Consider the following 16,133-nt stretch of genomic DNA (forward strand, 5'->3'; position numbering starts at 1 on the left):
TGCTTCTTCTGGGAGCAGAGCTGTCTGTCTTTCCCCCTCCTCCAGCTGTCACCCACACTGACACCTCTAAGACCTCCTGTCAGACCTTTGCGTCAGGGAATGGAACTAACCTCTGCAGCACTGCTCTTTACCATGTCTGGGTGAATCAAATGGCCTGTGGTTCCCGGGGCAGGGGCCCTGGCTGCAGCCTGCTCATGAACTTCCCATTCACAATGCGCCTCGCCATAGTGGCTGGAGAGGAAGAGGGAGCCCAGCCAGCCAAGGCAGCAAACTTCAGATCCGCATTTGGATCAGTTGTTCTTTATATTCCTCGTGTACTTACAGTATTCATTTTATTCAGTAGAAGTTTGTGGGATATCTACTTAATATTTATCTTTTCAAGGTTTTTTGCATATGAAAATATTTTAGCACATTATTTTGTACATTTTGAAAAACTTATTGCTACATGATTCAGCTATTAAAGGTACACTGTTGTTTTGCATAATTTTATCTTGTCACCTGACTTCATGATAAGTGTCATCTGTACTATAATCTTGCGTTAAATTTTTAAAGTATGCTGCTGTTCTCTTTTGGCTCACTGTCACATTTTTACATGTTTCTCTTATAATTAGCAAATCATTAATATTTTTACTATAATCTGATCTAAGTCCCTATATTTTAATACAGTAATCTAGGTCATTTATATTTATATCTAGGCCTGGTTTAACTTGAGTCATTTTATTTTAGGTGTCCGGTGGTTGTTTTCACTTACTGTTTCTTTTCTATTTTACAGTTTTGTTATATAGATTTTGCTTTATTTGCTTTAGTTTATTATTATTTTTGTGATGAATTTTTAAAGACAGCCTTCTTAGATATTTTATCACAGTTATAGCTTTCTCAAAGATTTTTAAACATATTTATCTTAATTAGATAGGTAAGTTAAAAATCTCCTAATAAGATGGTTGACGTGCCAATTCTTCCTTGGAATTCTATTTCTTTCTTCATTTGGTTTGAGGCAACTATACTACAACAAAAGCAACAAACAGTAATGCCAATATTTATTCTGCCAGACACTGTATAAACACAGCACTAGTTTATTTAATCAACAATTTGAATTAGTATTGTTAATATCCCAATTTGTGGCATGTGGAAACTGAGGCACAGAGCAGCTTATCAGCTTGCTCAAGTCTGCACTCATGAGTGCCAACAGGCTGGCTCTGTGACAGGGCACCACGCCTCAGGCTTGTTGTTGGGCACATCAAGGATCGGCAGTATTGGAGCCTCCTAGTGAATTGCTCAGCTTGTCCTTCTGTCCTGTCCTCATTATCATCATTGACACAGCTTGTCTTCACCTGATGTCACTGTTGCCACAACAGGGTCACCTAGCACATGCTTATTTTTTATCCTTCAGCTTTTTGCTTTGCTCCGACATATTTGGAGAGTCTCCTCTGTAGCTGATAGCTGGATTTGCTTTGTTCCCTTCCATGTTCCAATGTGCCTTTGAACATGAGCACCCATATGATTCATTTTCTAAGACGTTTTGGGGGAAAAAACTAAGAATTTTTGAAGCAAGGAAGAGAAAAGAGAAAGAGAGAGTTATTGAAAGACAGAAACATTGAACGAAAGACTAAGTGAGCAAGAGAGTGAGAAAGAAGAATCGCCCCTATGTCTTTAAATCCTTCTGGCTCTTGCACCTCAGCAACTCTTCCCTGCAAAACCCCTCTCCTCGCGTGTTCTTTCTCTGACCTCGCCATTGGCCATTGGCAGATGTGTTGCCTAAGGAATGGAATGACAACTGGCCAGTACAATCATAGACTTATTTAAGCACCATAGATACTGTTCAGCTTGCAATGGGGTGAATTTGTGTCTAACTTTCTTCCTGCTTGTGAATCTTCTAGGGTCTCTTCTTATGATTATAATTCCATTTTCAGCTGATGAATTTGGCTTGGCCCTGGGCAAGCCCTCTTGGATTCCATTTACCACAGGAGTTGTGTATGAGTGCTAATGACATATATTACTTTTCTCTGTAGTTTTCTTTCTTGCTTTTTTTGAAAATTTCCTTCGAGTTGTTGGTCTACTTTCACAGTAAAGTTTTTCAAGAGAATTCTCTAGAATCATTTCTATATCTCCTCACTCTCAGTCTCTCTTCCCACTTCTCCACCATCTCATTGAAGTTGCTTTATGGAGGTCACCAATGACCACCTCTCTGCCTAATGACCTTGTCCCTTTTCTGTCCTCATCAGCCCAGCACAGCTGACGTCATGAAGTCATCTGCCCTGGGCCTCCTGGTGCCACACCCCCAATGCTGGTGGCTGTCTTGATTCCCGGCAGCAGTCTGACTCCAGATAAATCCTTAAATCGTCTGCTTGTCCACCACTTTGCTCAGTCCCCGCTGGGTCTGAGCCCAGCCTGCCTTACCTGGGTGGCTACTGCAGCCTCGTGGCTAGCCCTTGTTTATATTTCTGCCTCCTTATTTCCACTCTCCTGTCTTGGGTCCTTGGCCTGCTGTGGCTCCTGACCAGAGCCCCTCCAGGACCTCCCCGTCTGGGCTCTGGGTGTCTGCAGTCCACTGGATCCCCCTGAATGTGGTGCTCTAGAGACACCGGGGCCTTTCCCGAGGCTGGCCTGGCTGCGCCTGTCTTAGTCTGCTCAGGCAGCCGTCACAAGCCCCGTAGGCTGAGTGGCCTCCGCACAGTCACTTATTCTCCCACAGTTCTGGAGGCTGCAAGTTCAAGATGAGGTTGAGGCCTCTCTTCCTGGCTTGTGGCAGTTGCCTTGTCACTGTCCTCACAGGGCCTTTCCTGTGTCCGTGCACACAGCCAGCTCTGGTGTCCCTCCACTTCTTACCAGGGCACAGTCCTTCTGAGTGCACTTAACCTGTGTGACCTCCGCATGGCCCTATGTCCAAAGAGGTACACAGGATGTTAGTGCTTCCCACTGTGAATTGTGTGTTGGGCAGGGGGCACAATGAGGCTCTTGCACACCATTCTCTCTCTGCCAGGCCTCTCTGTCACGGGCAGGTCCTGCCGTCTAGACCTCGGTTCTGCAAGGCCTTCCTACCAACACCCCTGGCCCTGCTTGATTTTCTTTTAGCCCTAATCACTTATTCATTCAGTTTCTTAAGTTCTGTTGTTCAGGGAGCTTGTCACCACCTAGAAGGGCGTTCGGCACGTGATAGGTGTTGAATTTTGATTGTGCCTTTTGAATCTGCCCTGTGTGTTGCCCTCCTTGAGAGGCTTGCTCAGCTGAGGACTGACGGCCAGGGGATGGGAGCCCGGTGGGGGCTGGGCAGGCTGCTCAGGGGCCTGACGCTTCCCACAGACCCTGCAGCAGGAAGGGGAACGCAAGTGCCTCAATTTACATACTCCACAGCACTGTGTGCTCCCCACAGTGCCTTTTGTGATCATTCACATTTCAGGAGTTTTACGAGTACTTTAGTAGGCACTCAGATGGGGCCCTTGATGCTGGTATTTACCCTCATTTCACTAGAAATCATGTAGGGCTCAATTGGCTTTTCTGTTTACTTTTCAAATCATAGAAGAATGGTTTCTGTTTTTCATAGTGTCATCATGTGCAGGCATATTACAATATGTCCATATTGATCATAATTATAAGAGGACTTCATTTTAAAAAACTGGATGTTAAGAATACTTTACAATTAAACCAAAACTTGAAGAAGAGATAAATGAGGGCGTCCCCTATTGACCTCTGTGTTTGTTGTGCCATGACTCCTGTCACTTAGAGTGCTTCTAACTGCTGGCCTTGGCTTCATTTAGATTTATAGAAAGCCATATTTAAGGTTTATTTAGCAGTAGACTTTTTTTTCAGTTTCATAATCTTTTTGCTCTTAAGGTATAATATGCTTTATATTTACTAAATATTACCATAAAAGTAGTTTTCAAATTTGAGGACCTTCTTTAAAGTTTCCAGAACTAAATCCAGAACTAAAAGAAATCCAGAACTAAAAGAAAACTATCTGAAGTGGAGCACGGAACAGGTGCTGTTTTAGAGGTCATTAAAATTACATGGAGATACACTGATTAATGACTACTTTGATAGCAACTCCAGAAACATGGCGTATTTTTATGCACAGAGTCTTTTTAAAATTGATGTTTTAAAACTTTTTAAAGATCGCATTATCTACAAGTGGATCTCTAAATCTTTCAGTGACCTTTGGTCAAAAGCAATAAAATTCTAACTTGACCTGGTGTGTCAAATATAGCATTTTATCCCCATAACAAATGTGAAAGGTAGTGGTGCTGCACTCAAAGGTCAGAAACACAATAAGGTTAATGACTTTCATTTAAAAAATTCAAATCAGAGGCTTATTCTTACATCTTACATATCCTGCATCACTGAGCAAATGAAATATCACTGAAAATATCGACTGTTATGACTCTTATAACAATTCCTGAGGATCCTGCTTAGTATTACAAATTAATCTGGAAAAAGTATAATTAATATATTTTGGATTCATTTGGACTTAATGTTACATTTATAAATAGTTTAGAGCTTTACATTTCAATCCTTAAGGCGGCTACAAAGCCCTTACCAATGTAAAGTAGTAAGCAATGTGTGCAGATGGTATAGAAAGCATTTTTCACACGTTGGTGTATTACTATTTTTTAAAATATATGTGGATGCAGTTATGATGAATAATTGAAAATAATTAAGTCATTTTCTATTTTTTAATTGCACAACTATTTTATAACTAAAATCATGTAATAGTACATGAGATTTGTAATGTGGAAAGTAAAACATTTGTGTGTGTGTGTGTGTCTTTGTGTGTATGTGGTGCTGGGAATTGAACCCAGGGACTTGTGTATGAAATGCAAGCACTCCACCAACTGAGCTCTATCCCCAGACCAAAACATTTTTAATATGAAAAATGCTCTTTAGTGTAGAAAAGAAGAAGACTTCAGTCAAGATAGTAGCCAAGACTGACATGGATCTGTAAACTGCTACATAGTCTTAAAAAAAAAAAATCCCAAAGTGTTCAATGCAAAGTTTAGCTCAGAGATAGGGATGAAATCCAGTCTCACAGGTGAGCGACTGGGGAAGTCAAGGTAATTCCAGGTGACCTCAGGGGCCATCAGACCCAGACTGGATCATGAGAACAAGGCTGAGTTAGTGACTCCAGAGTTCAGGAGAATGGAACATTTGTTAAGAGAAGGGAATTAAACTAGGACTTCTGCATACAACCAGGGCACTTGAAGGGCTGTCTCACCTGTGAAGAAGGCAACAGACAGTTACTAGTTTGTGAAACCATAAAGAAGACTTACTGTTTGACAAAACTCCATGGGAAAAACCTCTTTTGAGAAACAGAAATCCAAAAAAAATCTAAAGCCAAGAAATTAAGTCTCAGATGATAGAAAAGAACATTCAGATGTTCAGATAAAAGCAAATGCAAAAATGTGAACCCTTGCATAATCTGGGTACCTGAGACCACCACTCAGAAAATGCAACCCCTTCTATAGACCAGCTCATAAGGACGAATTTACCAGACACCATGGTAATGGAGTCATCATAAGGAAGTCTCAGTCCAATGAATGTGGGAAGGAGCTCTGGCCCTGAAAATATCAGCTGGAAAAAATAGAATCAAATCTGCAAAGAAATTAAATGCCTAAAACAAAAACTACTTAAAAAATAAATATTCCAGGAAAAATTATATTACCACTAACATAAAAATTCAATAGCTAGTTTGAATATTAGATTGGCCAATTAGGCAACTGGGTCCCAATCTCAGGATAACCCAATGATAGCAAAAGGAAGTAACTCAGTGGGAAAGATGGCAAAGTCCCACCAGAGGAGACACTGCCACAGGACCCAGAGTTCCAGAGAAGAGGGAAGAGAGTGGAGCAGGGCAGTGTCTGAAGAAATCATGGTTGATAATCATTCAAGATGGAAAGGAGATGTGAGTCTTCAGATTCGAAGATGTTTATCCAAATACTTTTCAGAAAAACTATAAAACTCCAAAGTCAAGGAAAAGATTTAAAAACAACTAGAAACAAAAGACTGATTACATATAAATGATCAAAATTAGAGCTATATTTCTCACGAATGTGAGAAATATAGAAATAGAGAACAAGAGACAGGGTCAATGTACTTTAACATGTTATAAGAACAAAAACTATTCATCTACTATGTAACTCAATGATGACATCATTCAGAAATAAAGACAGATTAAATGTACTTCACCAACATGGAGGGATATTTCTCTAACCTATGGATCATCGTCTACATTACAGGATAAAAATTATCAAAAAATTTAAGTTAAATACAGAAGAAAAAAGTAAAATGCAAGAGGTAATACTAAACAAACTGTTGAGTGATTGATGAGAATAAATAAGCATTGACTATAAAGATAAAATAGAATCATCAATACGGTAGGGTGACGAAGTGGAGTCACAATGCGAGAAAGGACAGGAGCCAGGAAGAGAGGGAGACGGGATGAGGATGGAGTCTAGACAATTGAATGATCAAGCATATTAAAATACAAGGGTAAGTGTTGAGAAGTACTTAACTTCCAACAGAAGAGAGTAGAACACAGGGAATGAAAGAAAGACCTAGAAATCCAACAGAAGGCTGGCTAAGCCAGCCCTGACTACAGGAGAAAGCATGGAGGGAAGAAAGTACATGGGATGAATCCAAATATATAAACAATCACAGTGAGCGGAGAGAATCAGACCTCTGTTGAAAGACAGAGCATCCGAAGCGGGGAACACACTTCCGTCTTGTTTGTCTATGAGGGACTCACTCAACATGTCATAGCCAAGAGAGGCTGAAAGAAAGGGTATGGTAAAAAGAAACGTTCAATATGATGTAGGATGAGTTCCTGGAAGAGGAATTGCTTCATCAAAGGGGAGAAGGACTTGCAATTTTGACAGATATTACCAAGTGGTGCTCTGTAGAGAGAGTACCAAATTATTTTCCCCTCAACAACAAATGAGTCTTGTTTTCCTAATGTCGGTGCAGAGAGAGCATTGTGCAGAGGGACTGAAGTGTGGCTACTGAAATATTACAGGTCGCAGTGGCATTTCAGGGTTGTTTTAGCTGTGTTTGTCTTATCGTGAGAACAGCCACCTGTTGAACACCATTTGTGCATCCTTTCCTGCGCATTACATTTTCATATCCTTTGCCATTTCTCTACCGAGCATTAGCTTTGTTAAAAAAGGGACCTCCTATGTAAGTGAGCTGAATCTTTTTTGTGTAACAGGGTTTCATTTCCTAGTCATGCAGATCTTTATGCTTTTGCATATTTAATCATTTCTGGGTTCAGAAGTTTGAGTCATCATCAGAAAGTTTCTCCCCAATTTTGAGGCATAAAGAACAGAAACAATTAGAATCTTGCTCACTGAGGGTTCTACATTTGCACCTTCCTCAAGTTTGTGGCTGTCCTGCTGTGCCATGAGGCAGGCTCTGAGCTGGTGCCCTGCTGTCCCAGGGCACTTGCTGAAAGGCCCCAGTGACAAGGACTTGCCCTATCATAAAGCCCCATTTCTCGACTTTCTCTCCTGCTCCATTCTCTCTTGGCCAAGAACCCACACTGTGTGAATCATCACAACATCTTGGCAGATTTTAACATTTGGTACTTTTAGTCGCCTTCATATTACTTTTCCAGATATTATTTATAACCATGCTTTGTTTACTTTTCCATATAATATTTACACGGAAACCTTAGAAAAAGTCTACTTTGGGGGTCCTACGTAGAACCTTACATTTGAAAATTAGATAAAACACATTTTTTTGTAAGCATACGTGGGATATTTTAGAAAACAGAATACACACAAAGTGAGTCTCAAGACATTTCAAAATATGTCATAACTATCACATTTGTTGAAGAAACTTAAATAACAACCCATGACCTGAAAGATAGCCAGACTTAACCCTCATTATTTAGAAAGTTAGGAATACTTTTGAATTGCTAATAGATCAGAGAGAAAATCATTACAGAAATAATGACATATTAAGAATTGCTTTCCTATGTGTACATATGAATACACCACATTAAATCCCACCATCATGTACATCCACAAGACGGGGGCCCTAATCAGAATAAGATATATTTCGTATGTGTGATTTCATCAAAACGGACTCTATTGTCATGTGTAACTAAAAAGAACCAATAAAAAAATAAGAAAAACATATACAGAAAAACAAAACTAAGAATTGAATCACAATGAAATTTTTAACCTTAGAAGAACAAACAAATTCCCACTTACACAGACACTTTTAAGAATGGGAAAGAAGGACAGCTGCAGGGCTCACGACATGAAGCCCTCAGGGCAAGGAGAGAATACCTGTGAAGACCGACAGGGTGGACATAGAAAAGGGAGTGTGTCCACACAGCACACCCAGAGGCTCCAAGACGTGTCTGATTAGGAAGAGTTCAGAAAAACTGCTGCACAGAGACAGAGCACTAAGAATAATTACATTCCAACGTATAATTAAAACATACTTAGAAAATGCTTGTTAAAGAGGTCACAATCCTGCGAATGAAACAACATAAGCACTTTCAGGCAATAGGAGCGACAATTGATATGCAAACTTTACAAAAGATTATCAACAAATATCAATGCAAAACAGGAAGAGTGTTCTAAGGCTTCACAGGTGTATTGACCAGGCTCCCAGAGGGAGGGAGGCTTATACAGAGGGGAGTTCTGCCACCGCGCTCACTGTCTGCATGGCCTGCTGCTTTACTACAAGTCCCGAAGTCTCTGACTAGCAGGAAGATATTAATTACTGAGTAACAAATCTGGAATTGAAAATGGAGAATCAAATTATTTTGCGCAATAACCTTATTTTAAATTTCTGTCAAAAATCCTAATATGAGAGCTAAAGGTCAGTTGTAAGCAGATCTTGAATTTCTGCCACTTAACCTTTATTATCCAGGACCTGTATGCTCCTGACTGCGGCAGTCAGCAATGATACTTTCAATTTAATACATAAAAAAGAAACAATCCGTGTTCTACAGCTTTGAACAATCCCACTCTCTTTCATTTGTCATAAAGGAATTTCTTAAAACTTTTAAAATGGCACTTATTTTTACCAGAGAGGGCTACAAAGGAGTAAAATATGTTTTAAAATATAACTTTAAAGCTTATCTTTCCTGTATCACATTTCTGTATGATGTTAAAGTAGTACAATTTGGTCAGAGGTAGGGAATAATTATATTTGGGGACAAAAGTGTTCATAAAATGGAGAAGCACTGAGAGGCCCAAACGGCCTTGGCAGAGTGTTAGGAATCACAAACATCCATTTATCCATTTACCACTGGTGTTAGTAGCAAAACCTGGTGTTATTTTAGAAAAACTGTCCCTGAAGTAGGTATTGTCCTGTCAATTTTAATACACCCAACCAAATAAGGAGAATTAAAGAGGTTAACAAAGGACTATTTCAGGTGAGGTTAATGCCAGTAACTGATTTTAAAAATGAATTACTATAATAGTAACAGTAGACGCTGTCTTGTACATCATTGGATAATTTTATATATCTATTGCAGAGATTGGTTTCAATTTACTAAACTTCTTTAAACTCAGGATTTCTTGTACAACTCAAATCTCATTTAGAAAACTAAAGCAAAAACAAAAACATAAAACAAAAGAACTGAACAGCTGCAATAATTATATGGCTGTGTTAAGTGTTAGGGAGAGATGGAGACAGTCAGGGGGTAGGGTAGGAGAGGAACGTGACTTGTGCCCTTGGATCCCTCCTGTGGAGAGCAGCCTGTGTGTGGACCAGGCAGACCTGGTTCAATCCCATCACTACAAGTGCACAGCCAGCTCCACCTTTTTAAATCTCCATGACAGGTGGAAACTTCCGGAGCCCCTCTGCAAGGTAGGTCAGCCTGTGCAATGAGAGTTGACTCCTGGGGGTTATTGTGGGGATGAAGTGAGACAGAATGTGCCAAATGGTGTTAATTCTCTCACTATTCTCTAAAGCAAAAATAATATAGTCACAGAAAATTAAGTAAAATGTCAATGATCAAATGACCAAGAGGGGGTACACACCAGAGCTGTCTAGGAAGAGGCTCTGGTTGAGAAAAAACAAATGATTGTGGGATGGAGGGAAGAGGAAAAAGCATCACTGGGGGGGGGGCGGCAGAGACTTTGATAGACCCAGCAAGAGGAGCTAGGGTCAACATTCTGTGCAAAGGACATGGGGGTGCTGGCCCCCATACTAGGGGACAGTGGCCAGTTTGGGCTAAGGCAACCTGAGTGGGGAGGAACTGGCAGGTGATGTTGGAGAGGTAGGAAGGGGCCCTCTGCGCCAGCCGGAGTCTGGACTGGACTCTTCAGACAACAGGGAAAACAGAGATGATTAAATAGCCATGAAAGTAAGGAGAGTCTGGCAGCTGAGTCCAGGATGACTTGGGAGGTCAAAATGCAGGAGTGAATGTCTAAGAGAAGAGTCGCCTATCCACGGGCCACAGTAGCAGTTTAAGAAGCCACAGGGGCTTGAATCATGGTGTTGACCTACAAAGCAGGGTGAGAAGTGACAGGAGAAGGCACTGAAGGGGAAGACGGAGGGATATTTTACAGGGTTGAATGATTAACTGGCACAGAGAGTAAAGGGCAGGCTGGGATACGTACCAGAGCTAGGTTTCCAACATTTGGGACACGTAAAACAACGTGGCATTTTCAGTATCAGAAAACGTGGGCGGGGATGGGTATTGCAGACTGCATGTTCAGTTTGAGACAGACTGTGAGACCTTGGTCAAAGATGTTAAGAATCACATTTTGGGTTTTGGAAGAGACACAATTAGCGGAGCTGTCGGGAGTGCCATTACACGCAGGTCATGGCGTCATGAGAGCACACAGAAAGCTCCGGGGAGGAGCTCTGAGGACCATCCTGGGCAGAACAGGAAAAGGTGAGAGACCCGAAGATCGGGGAACTAAGAAAATCATGTAGGACAGCAGGGTGTTTGTGACCTTGTCATCAAGGGAAAATGTGTTGGATGCCCAGCTAACCCATCAGAGAGGAGATACGTGAAAGTTACTGGAAATATGGAAACCTGACAGTCTATGCAACCAAGCACCTAAACTGAAACACATCACCCAAAACCTGCACCCACCTGTGCCCACCTCCTGGAGATGTGCCCAGCATCACAGTTACCTGGGTAAGCTTTTGTTTTATCCACAGGATAGAAATATTACAGAGGAACTTGAACCATCTCATGAGGAGAGACCACCATCAGCACTTCAAAGACCTGTTCCTCCCTCCTGAATCCTCTAGTCCTATGAGGTCTGTGCATGGGCTGGAACCTTCCAGTGTGTGAACCCTGATTTTCCCGTTGGCCCAGAGGCATTCTGTGCTACATAGGAGGGAGGGAGCTCCTGAGCAGGTGAGGATACCTGGGAAGACCCCATTGTTAAAAATACCTTCACACATTTATCAATTATCATTTCTTTCTTTCCTTCTCCTTTTATTTTTATTTTTTTTAAGAAACCAAGTAACTTTTGGCTTGCTTCAGATCACATGCTGTTTATATCTTCAGGTATAACTATAATTAGATCATCTAATTGCTCTTCTCCAAGTACTAAAAGAATTCGGCTGTCTAAAGTGGAAAGAAGAGACAGGTAACTGTGACGCAGGGCACATCTCCAGGAGGTGGGCACAGGTGGGTGCAGGTTTTGGGAGCCGTGCCACCCAATTACAAGCAGCTCATCAATGAGCCCCACCAGGTTCTGGCACATGTGGGCCAGTTGCTGTTGTGTGCTCTGGACGGATGCCCAGGAAGAAGGGGGAGCATGGAGGGAGGAAAGGGCACTGGCTCCAGGGTCTCATCTCAGCTCCCAGCAAAGCAACGATCACTAGTAAGTTGCTCACTCTGTGCTTCGGTCTCCACCTGCAAAATAGGGCAGCGACAGTACTGCCTCATGGGGCTGTTGTGGGTCAGCGCGAATGATAGCTAAGAACAGTGTATGGGCACTGGAAGGGTACCAGCAGATGCAAGCTCAGAAGCAGCTGCCAAGGAATTCTCTGTTGTCCTCATTATGTGCATAGCCTCTTTGTAACCTGCAGCCTGCAACCATTAGTCCAGTTCTATATATTTACTATATTCTTTACATTTTACTGTGCACAGAAAAAAAAAAATCCTCTTTTTTGGGCATGCATACATTTTCTTAAACTGTTCTGGGTCTCCTGGCATTTTTTTTACATTGACTGTAGAACAGAAGTCATTTGTGAAGGACACAGAACACTGAGCCCAGAGAGCTCACAGGCAAAGTGGGCACGCACCCACGTCTGCCAGTGATTCAGGGGACTTCAAAATAGGTCAGAATGTCTCTATAAGAAATGACACCATCCTTTTGGGTTGCACCTACCTAGGGGATAAGAACATGAAGTGCTGAAAATTTTATCTTTATCATAATAACATTGTACTCTTTACATGTATTTTGTTTGAGTACAGAGAAGCTTAAATTTATAAAATGACTGCAGATATGAATATGAATTGATCAAATAATAGTATATAAAATTTATTGATATCACATTCATCAATTAAGGCATTTCCTAATTTCTTAATGAAAAAATGTCTGCCTAGTGGAACCTCTGCTCTTAGAGCATACCCTGGTCACACACCGAAGTGTGTTTCTCTGCTAGCAAGCACAATATTTACAAGGTAGTTATCTTGACACTTGAGAATCTATAGCAATGACACACAGAAAAACAGACTCAGGACACCAAGTTGTAATTTTGGAAAGAGGCATTTTAAGTTGCAATCTCAAAGCACAGTTCTAAAATCGTTGTGGATTTCTTTTTATTTTATTTTACTTTTTGCTAAAGGACTGAGCTTCTTAGTGGGTAGTATAAAAAGTATTTCCTTGAGTGCAGTTTGAATTACAGAGAAAATTCAAACCCACACAAAATGAAGGGTCATTGCCCAGTTGTCATTATCCAACTGGAGGAGCCGGCGCCTCTCTGCCAGCATGCCCCGCCTCTCCCCATCAGTTAGAGACAACTCAGCATCACTGGGTAGAGTGCCTCTTGCTCTTCTGCTCGTTCTCTCTCTGACTTTCTGTGTCACTCTTTGCTCCTGGGTTCCTTCACCTCTATGCTCACTGTCTTTTATTTTAAAAATTAATTTCCCATGTTCCTATGTAAATTCAATTGTGTCATCAAGTTCCGTTACACAAGACATGCTTATGTGCTCTGCAAGGACAGGGGCAGTGTCCAGTGCGCCTGTGGCACCTGAATCACCCTCCTCCTATGAGTCTTTTTTGTTTATTTATTTATTTTATGGGTGCATTATAATTAGCACAATAGTGGGACTCTTTAGTCTTAATTCTATCTGCAAAGTTTAAGGCTGCTGAATGCCAACTGCACAGCAAGCATAACTAAGATCCTTCCACACAAACCCACAAAACATTTCACCTATATTAAGAACTTATAGTACAATAGACACCTGAAATCACAATTTTATGACTTCCAAACTCAATGCCATCCAACCCTGTTTCAAGAGTTTCCAGTTCTCAGGACATCCCTCTGCATCACTCTGCCTTCCAAGCTCCTCTGCAGAGAGTAAAGCCTACGTGGCACCAGTGCACTTTGCAGACCCTCTGCTGGGGCATTTATTGTATGGATTTGTTATATTCTGTCACTCTCACTAAATTGTGAGGCACAGCATACCCATTTTTTCAATCCATAATATTACATGGGAACTCGTGGACGGAAGGCACTTTGCGGTTGTGAATGACTTATCAGGGAGCAGGTTCTCAAGGACCTCAGCAGCAGCCCCTCTCCTCTTTGCCCTTCTCTGGGCAGCCAGAACCTCCCTTGTAAAACATACTCTGTGAATGTTATGCTGCAGCAAAGGACCATCCATCCATTATGTGCAGCTTGGGTCCTAAACCCTTGACCTTGGCAGATAGGTTCTCCAGCACTTGTCTTCAGGTCCCTTTACAGCTTCATATTCTGACATTCTGCTTTCACACCCTAAGTTCCAGTTATACCAAATATCTCCTTTTTGGTGGAATACATCCTGTATCCTGGGTGCCTGCAGTGTTTTCTCAGTTTTCCTATTTTGACGTTTTTCTTTTTATTCCTTTTGAAATCTTATGAATGCTGCATCCTTTCCATATAATAGTAGTGAAGGGTGTGGATTTTGGAGCCTCACTTCAAATCCTTCACATGTCTCTGCTGCAAATAAGTTCCATGATCTACGGAAGTCATGTCAGGCTCCTGATTAAAATGGGACGCTAATGGCCTATACTTCAACCATCATGGTAAATAACACAATCAGTTAATTCATGCAAACTATCTAGCATACTGGTACATGTTAATCATTATTATTGCCACTTTACTATAATAGCATTAGACCCATTATATTATAATTACATGGGCAATTATTAACTGTGTACCCAAATATTTACCTATTTGGTATTATGAATTAAGTCTCTCATTGTCTTTCAATTGGAGTGTGGAAGAGGCAGAAGCGTCTCCTAGGTAGGAAGGGTTGCATAGGCAGAAGAGAGAGTGTGTGAAGAAAAGTGCAGGCCCAGGTCCTCCAGCCTGGATGGTAGCTGTGCAGGTGTGCACACATGTGGGTGCACATGGGTGTGCTGCCAACAACTGGAGGAAGCTGAGTAAAATCCTGGGGCATGTGAGTTTGTTGGTAGAGGGCAGCAATTAGCTGTTGTACTTTGTTTCTCAGGGCACAGCCAAGGAAGTTGTGAGACCCAGCAGAGGCTAGAGGTGACTGCTCAAGTCTGGGACAGAAAGGTACATAGCTGAGTCTGAAGCACCAACAAGAGCTGGCTTTGCCATTCAGCCAGCAGCTGAGCTTCAGAAACGGTCATCAAGCCTCACTAATGCTAAGGCATAGACCCAGGACCAGCTCCAACCATGGCAACTCAACAGTAGCTACGAAGATGGAGGCCCATACTCAAGGCCCAGGTAGAAGACCTGTAAGCTCAGCTGGAAGCCTGTAGCAGAGAGAACGGAGCTCAGCATAGTGGTTCTGCAGGAGGCCATCTAAGCTTCTGCTGCACCCAGGATATGCTGATGGCAAGGAGAGAAGGAAATAAGGCAGGTGCAGTGAGGGCCAAGAGACAGAATAGGCTCCAAATGCTTCTTTCCCCGTCCACCTCCTGGACATCATGAGTGTAAAGGGACTCTCCCGAGCAGCAAGAAAGCAGTCATGGACAATAAAAAGTCATGCCATTTTGCAATATGAGGTGTCCATTCCCATCAACACTGGGTGCCAATCTCTCTCTCTCTCTCTCTCTCTCACACACACACACACACACACACACACACACATTTACAATTCACCTCTCTTATTAGATCTGTCTCCCAAGGTTTCTGATTTATATTTGACTCAGAATTTAACATGGAGCAGGGTCTGTCATATAGACCTGGATGGAGGGATGAAAAATGAGTAAATGAATAAATCTTCTCTCTAGTTAATTTACTCCACCTTCTCTAGAGTAAATATCTTCTATTTCACTGTGTTTTTCTGGAAATTTCTGCAAAATCTCCCAAGGGCATGTTGGTTTCAGACTTACTGGATTTAGTCATCTGGGATAAGGAGTCATTTGGTGTGACTTTAAATCCTTCATTTCAATCTCCTTTTGATTCACAAGTGAGAACCAAAATCCCATTTAGGGTAAAGTGACCGGCCCCGAGGCACAAAATGATCGACTTGCCCACTCATCGGTCCTAACTTATTTAGGCTCATTGTTCTTCTGTCAACTGAAAGGCGCTTCTGATTCCATTGAGTTTCCTACACTTTAGGTTCAGATCATTAGGTCTATCAGATCTTGCTTCTGTTCCCGGGTTCTTTGTTACGACCCGTCATATACAGCCTAGTGGTTCCCCAAGAGCCACTGTGGTTAGATTCAGGGGAGTTTATGGTCACACTACAACTCTTTTTAAAGCCCTGGAATGAAGGAAACAAGAGTGCCAAGAAACGCCCTCTTGCTGGTGCAGACAGTTTTCACATAGAGAGACAACGTGGGGGGGAGACTGAGTAACTAAGTGTGGGTGCCGTGGGTGGCCACGCCTCAGTCTTGCTACGTGCTCTTAGCATTAGCTGCTAATTGTAGTAGTTCCACTCAGCAAATCTGAGCTGCCTGGTCTAGCAGACCAAAATATCAACCATGCCATTACATGACATCCCAGATTATTAAAATGAGGCTCATCGGTGGCCCTAG

The 16,133-nt window shown here is 41.9% G+C and overlaps 1 protein-coding gene across 2 annotated transcripts in view; it reads right to left on the reverse strand.

The window, feature by feature from the left end:
• The window catches only part of Pacrg (parkin coregulated), a 484,043-nt gene that overhangs the window by 214,860 nt on the left and 253,050 nt on the right, over positions 1-16,133 (reverse strand). The window lies entirely within an intron of this gene.

The sequence above is a fragment of the Callospermophilus lateralis genome, chromosome 6 (genome assembly GCF_048772815.1).
Source record: "Callospermophilus lateralis isolate mCalLat2 chromosome 6, mCalLat2.hap1, whole genome shotgun sequence".
Lineage (NCBI taxonomy): Eukaryota > Metazoa > Chordata > Mammalia > Rodentia > Sciuridae > Callospermophilus > Callospermophilus lateralis.